General features: G+C 33.8%; 1 long non-coding RNA gene across 3 annotated transcripts in view; it reads left to right on the forward strand.

Annotated features, from left to right (window-relative positions):
• The window catches only part of LOC141378956 (uncharacterized), an 87419-nt gene extending 79836 nt beyond the window's left edge, over positions 1-7583 (forward strand). The window contains exons 3-5 of one of the 3 annotated variants that reach the window (XR_015516340.2): positions 4949-5032; positions 6065-6165; positions 6650-7583. This is a non-coding gene — a long non-coding RNA (uncharacterized LOC141378956). Of the gene's footprint in view, positions 1-4948; positions 5033-6064; positions 6178-6649 lie in introns of all 3 variants that reach the window. The other 2 variants (XR_015945284.1, XR_015516339.2) reach the window with 2 other exon arrangements.
• Positions 7584-7751: the final 168 nt, after the last annotated feature.

Genomic DNA, 7751 nt, shown 5'->3' on the forward strand with positions numbered 1-7751 from the left:
TATCTATAGATACAGATATATAAACACACTGACATATTGACACACCCACACACACACACACACACACACACACACACACACACACGCCAGTCTCTATAGATACAGATATATAAACACACACACACAATATCTATATCTATATCTATATATATATATGTATATATAAACACAAACTGACATACTGACACACACACAATATCTATAGATACAGTTATATAAAACACAAAATGACATACTGAAACACACACACATACAAAATATCTATATCTATATATCTATATCTATCTATATATATATATATATATATATATATATATATATATATATATATATATATATATATATATATATATATATATAAACACAATGATATACTGACACACACGCCAGGCTCTATAGATACAGATATATAAACACACACACACAATATCTATATATATATGTATATATAAACACAAACTGACATACTGACACACACACACAATATCTATAGATACAGTTATATAAAACACACAATGACATACTGAAACACACACACATACAAAATATCTATATATACAGATATATAAACACAATGATATACTGACACACACGCCAGGCTCTATAGATACAGATATATAAACACACACACGCCAGGCTCTATAGATACAGATATATAAACACACACACGCCAGGCTCTATAGATACAGATATATAAACACACACACGCCAGGCTCTATAGATACAGATATATAAACACACACACGCCAGGCTCTATAGATACAGATATATAAACACACACACGCCAGGCTCTATAGATACAGATATATAAACACACACACACGCCAGGCTCTATAGATACAGATATATAAACACACACACGCCAGGCTCTATAGATACAGATATATAAACACACACACGCCAGGCTCTATAGATACACATATATAAACACACACACGCCAGGCTCTATAGATACAGATATATAAACACACACACGCCAGGCTCTATAGATACACATATATAAACACACACACGCCAGGCTCTATAGATACAGATATATAAACACACACACGCCAGGCTCTATAGATACAGACATATAAACACACAGACACACACACAATAGATACAAATGTAAATACATATTAAGAAACACACTTTGTGTGTGTGTGTGTGTGTGTGTGTGTGTGTTCAGTGATCTGTCCTTCAGACTTTATTCACAGCTGATGATTGCATAATTACAACAACAAAAGACCAAACAAAGAAGCACCATTTGTTCCCAATAAACACACAACATTAGACGCGTACAAGAGACGCAGACAGGCCAGAAACCTGACGTGTGTGTGTGTGTGTGTGTGTTCAGCTGATCCGTCTCTGCTAGATCTCCAATCAGCGTCAGCTCGCATTCCATGACTAATTTTGGAGGTTTTTTAGTAATTATAGAGGCGTCTCTGTCGTTCTTGCAGAGCGCCTGTGTGTGTGTGTGTGTGTGTGTTTTCTGTTGTGGCATTGTGTGAAGTCTTACTCACTCTGTTTAATTGGCTCTCACAAAAGAAGAAAAGTCTGCATTTGATCAAATTATCCTCGTTCGCACTGAAGCTTGTTAGAAATCCCTTAAAGAAACTCGCCTCCAACTGCACAAGCTGTTGAGCTGAGGTGTGACAGAGAGAGAGAGAGAGAGAGAGAGAGAGAGAGAGAGAGAGAGAGATACTGTACACTTCTGTTCATACTCAACCCAGGACATGCAGTGGCTGGAGAGGACGCTGCACTTCAGTGTGTGTGTGTGTGTGTGAGAGAGAGAGAGATATGCTTCTATTCAAACTCAAGCCAGGACACTCAGTGGATAGAGAGCACGCTGTGCCTGTGTGTGTGTGTGTGTTGATATATTCATTTAAGTTTAGTGTTGTGCGTCTGCAGTCTCTCTCTGTGTGTGTGTGTGTGTGTGTGTTTCTCCGTATGTATTTATTATACATTTCTATCTATAGTGTGTGTGTGTGTGTGTGTGTGTGTGTGTGTGTGTCTGTTTGCTTTCTGCTTTTTACCTGTTTCCCTCATTCATTCGTTTTCCTTCAGCTTAGTCCCTTATTTATCAGGGGTCACCACAGTGGAATGAACCACCAACTATTCCAGCATATGTTATATGCAAATGCCTTTCCAGTGCAACCCAGTACTGGGAAACACCCATACACACCCAAACACTAGGCCAATTTAGTTAATCAATTCCCAACACGGGGAGAACATGCAAACACCAGCTGGGACTCAAACCAGTGACCTGCTTGCTGTGAGGCCACAGTGCTAACCACTGAGCCACCATGTCACCCCTCCCTCTGAAATCAGATTAGTATGGTTTTGTATTCAGCATTTGTTCAAACTATTATTTATTTTAATACTAAGAGGTCTGCAAGAGAGAGAAAGCTGTTAAACACTAAACTCTGCTCTGCTCAACACTGTTCTGATAAACTATGAAAACTAAACTAAATAGAAATGTGTCCACAAAATAAACACTAAACCGTTAATTAAATACACTTACACTAAAATGAAATGTACAGCAACCAATTCAATTGTATTGAAATAAATATAATTTTTTAAATTCAAAATCTGTTGCAGAAATCAGACACATCATCAGGGCCGGATATTAAAATATTAATTAAGGATGCTGTACTTTCAAAGGTGATGTTGAAGCCGGTCTGGATGTGATGTGTGGTCTGCAGTCGCCCTCTGCTGGTGCTTCATCACAGCTCGAACACCCCAAAAAAAGACTTATTTAAGAGAATGTTTTGAAAAAGGACTGAAACATAAAATATTGTTAAGCCGTTTAAAATTCACAGTTAACACACATTTGAAAATGGAAAGGTGATGGAAATTATGGTGAAAGTATTTAGACAAGAGGGATGAACAGACAGACGGACAGACAGACAGACATATAGACAGATAGATAGACAGACAGATAGATAAACAGACAGATAGATAGATAGACAGATAGATAGATAGATAGATAGATAGATAGATAGATAGATAGATAGATAGATAGATAGATAGATAGATAGATAGATAGATAGATAGATAGACAGATAGATAGACAGATAGATAAACAGACAGATAGATAGATAGATAGATAGATAGATAGATAGATAGATAGATAGATAGATAGATAGATAGATAGATAGATAGATAGATAGATAGATAGATAGATAGATAGATAGATAGATAGATAGATAGATAGATAGATAGATAGATAGATGATAGGTACAGTAATAATAAATAGCACAAAAATGACAAATGTGGTGATAGATTGAGTCCTGTTGAATTATTCCTAATTCAGGGTTTCGAGATGCTCAGAGTCAAGAGTATCCAAAAACATTGTCAGAATAGTCCATGTGACTTCAGTGGATCAACTATAATCATAAGAAGGTCCAAGAACACTTTTTGCGCCAAAATAAATAATTAAGTTTTATTACTTTAATGGGGCATTTTAAGTACTAAAATGTAATGTAACTATTAAAATGTAAATATATATATATAAATCTGGAGGAAATAAGTACAGCTGTGTAAAGATGGATTTGGTCATGAACAGAAACTCCAGCATGTGAAAGTGAAGTTTCTGTGAACAGCAGCTGGCTATTTTCTCCATACAGATGAGGTGCTGTTAGATCCTGTGCTGCCGCAGCTTTGCTTAACTCAGGAACTCTTTTCTTTTCTTTTCTCAGTCTTGTGTTCTTCTTTTCATCTGTCTCTCTGCAACTGTTAGCTTTCACTGCAGCACTCCTGTATCTTAATGAGATGCTTTATTTTAGTTCTCCTGAAAACTAAAACATGATCTTCCTTCAAGACTTAATAAAAGGGAAAACGTTGATTTTGTTAGTATGTGTAATATATATATATATATACATATACATACATATAGTTGAAGACAAAATGATTTGCCCTCCAGGCAAAATTTAATTTTTTCCAAATATTCGTTGTGTTGTGTTACCATAGTAACTATAGAATCACCCCAAGACGGATTACTATAGTTGTTGTGTAACTTGTGTTACCATAGTAACTATAGAATCACCTCAACAGATCGATTACTATAGTTGTTGTGTTACCATAGTAACTATAGAATCACCCCAAGACGGATTGCTATAGTTGTTGTGTTACCATAGTAACTATAGAATCACCCCAAGACGGATTACTATAGTTGTTGTGTTACCATAGTAACTATTGAATCACCACAACAGATGGATTACTTTAGATTTTGTGTTACTATAGTAACTATTGAATCACCACAACAGACTGATTAATATAGTTGTTGTGTTACCATAGTAACTATAGAATCACCACAACAGACTGATTAATATAGTTGTTGTGTTACCATAGTAACTATTGAATCACCACAACAGACTGATTAATATAGTTGTTGTGTTACCATAGTAACTATAGAATCACCACAACAGACTGATTAATATAGTTGTTGTGTTACCATAGTAACTATAGAATCACCACAACAGATCGATTACTATACTATAGATGTTGTGTTACCATAGTAACTATAGAATCACCACAACAGATCGATTACTATAGATGTTGTGTTACCATAGTAACTATAGAATCACCACAACAGATTGATTCATGTACCGTACTATAGTATAGTTTAAAAACACTGTGGAATTTACCGTAAATGACTATAGTAGTTTTTTCATGTGGGTAGTGATGGATGCTCCTCCTCGTTTTTAAACATTGTGTATTTGAGTCTGAACTGTGCGTTCTGCTGGCTGTGTTTATTGCTGCACTGTAAACACTGGCATCACTGAAATAAAAAGTGTTAACAAGCTCACACCTGTTCAACTGAAACCTGCACTTCATAGAGGACTGACTTTACAGTTCTACACACACCGACTGCTGCTTCAGCTGAAAATAACCCTGCTAGAATAATGCAGTATCAGCCTGACGAGAAAGAGAGAAAGTGTGTGTGTGTGTGTGTGTGTTACAGACCACCAAAGGTCAGAGGTCATTGCTGTCCAGACTAATGAGTAAACTGCAGACGGCCTACAGGGAAACACTGATATCTGTTACAGTAAGTGTCAGGGGTCAGAGGTCATGAGTGGGTCAACTGTGTTTGTTCAGGTCAGTGTGTGTGTTAAATGTGCCCAGAGTGTGTTGTTCCTCCTAGAGCCACTAGAGGGAGAAGAGCTGCATTACTGCACACTTTATAAAGAATTAGGCAAACAGTTTGTGCACACACACACACACACACACACAGACACACAAACACACACTATTATTATTATTACATTATTATTATGTATGATTATGATTATTGATTTATATATTATTACTGTGATTGTTTTTTATTTATGTACATAATTATTTATTTATTGTATTTATCATTATTATTGCTATGATTATTTATTAATTATTATTATTACTATTATTTATTTATTATTATGTATTATTGTTATTTTTTATTTAGTATTACTATGATTATTTATTTTACTTATTTTTTCTTTTATTTATTATTATTATTTATTATCTTTATTGTTATGGATTATTATTATTTATGTATTAAGTATTACTTTGATCATTTATTTTATTTATGTACATATTCATTTATTATTATTGATGTATTATTAATATTATTATTATGTATTATTATCACAAATATTATTTTGCATTAATATTTATTTTGTATTACAATTATGATTTTATATATGTACTTATTTATTATTATTATTATTACTATGATTATTTATTATTATTATTGATTATTATTTATATTATTATATTGTATTACTATGATCATTTATTTATGTACATATTTATTTTATTTATTTATTACTACTATTATTATTAGGATTATTATTGATTTATTATTATTTTTATTTTATTTATTTATTTATTATTATTATTATTTATGGTGTCGCACGATGGTGCAGTGGGTAGCACGACCACCTCTGTGTGTGTGTGTGTGTGTGTGTGTGTGTGTGTGTGTGTGTGTGTGTGTGTGTATATGTGTGCATGCGTGTGTGTGTGTGTGTGTGTGTGTGTGTGTGTGTGTGCCAGCCGTCTGAACATGATCTGACACGCTTTTAAATCACTCTGATTTCAGACATCCCATAACTGTGAGTCTGGTTTCCATGGTGACAGACACCAAAATACAGGAAGTGGAGATGGAGAGATATAAATCACCACAGACAGAAGAAGAAGAGTGTGAGCATTAGAGTGTGTGTTTCATTACTGTACATTTAACACAATCTGATCTGATCAGATTTATTTAATCGTCACTAAAACGCAAACCACACAAACATTAAGATTTTTTTTTTATTTCAATTTATTTAAGATGTATTTTTCTATCAAAGTAAATTTATTACATTTTTTATTTATTTTAAGCTGTTAATATAATTTTTATTTAAACATGTTAATTTAATTTATGATTTAATTTAATAGTTTTATGTCAATTTGATATTTTTTATTAAATTTAATTTCAGTGTGTTAATTTAATTTAAATAAATCTTTGTATTAATTAATTAAATAAATAAATAATAATTAAAATGGTTGTTTTGATATTTACATTTACATTAAAATGCTCAAAAGTGCATTGTGAGTTAAACATCAATTACACACAAAATAATTCATTTATATATTAATTAACACACAATCATTAATTAATTATTCATTCATTCTTTTTTTTCAGTTTAATCCCTTTATTAATCTGGGGTCGCCACAGTGGAATGAACCACCAACTTATCCAGCACATGTTTTACACAGCGGATGCCCTTCTAGCTGCAACCCATCTCTGGGAAACACCCATACATTCTCATTCTCACACACACACACACACACACACACACATACACTACGGACAATTTAGCCAACCCAATTTACCTGTACTGTATGTCTTTGGACGTGTGGGGGAAACCAGAGCACCATCACGTCGCCTTCATTAATTAATTAATTAATTAAATAATGAAAAGATTTAATGGTTGTTTTGATATTTATATTAACATTAAGTGTCCAGGAGTGCAGTGTGAGCTGATCCAGTAAAACAGCTGTATTAAATCAGGCTGTAGACACTGTTATGCAGATGTTTCAGCAGTGAGAGACGTGAAACAGATGCAGAGTTATGTGCATTTGTTTTTCTGGAGATCTGCTTCACTTCCAGTAAAGCTGGTAAAAGTGCAGCCGGCTGTCTAGATGAACTGACCGTCTGCTGGATGGAAAAACACACACGTTTCGCAAGCTTCACACTGATTTCCAGGAAGAGAATCTGATCTGACAGACAGAATAAACGGCATCTGTATGACACACACCATTGTCAAAGGCCAAAACTGCATTTTGGTTTATTTCGGGCTTGTTTTTCAGTGCAAACAGGGCAGGGTTGCCAGATTTTCACAACAAAACTACCCCGATGGCTAATAATAACAAACCCAAGATTGCCTATTCAAAATGCGACACAATTTTAAAAAGACATATTTTGCATTACTGTTTATAGATGGTTTGCTTTTTGAGAATCACTGTATAGTAAATATGTTTTCATAACCTTATGACAGCAAAACTAACTTGGGTCTAATTTATTTATTGTTTGTTATTGATAAAAACATGTTCATAAAGTAATGTGTAACAACTTAATTGATTTTTTATGACATTTCCCAATCAAAGTTTAGTTTAATATACTAAAACCATTCATTCATTCATTCATTCATTTTCTTTTCAGCTTGGTTCCTTTATTAATCCGGGGATGCCACAGCGGAATGAACCACCAACTTATCCAGCATGTTTTTAAGCAGCGGATGCCT

This window comes from Danio rerio, chromosome 19, assembly GCF_052040795.2.
Source record: "Danio rerio strain M-AB ecotype USA chromosome 19, GRCz13ab, whole genome shotgun sequence".
NCBI lineage: Eukaryota > Metazoa > Chordata > Actinopteri > Cypriniformes > Danionidae > Danio > Danio rerio.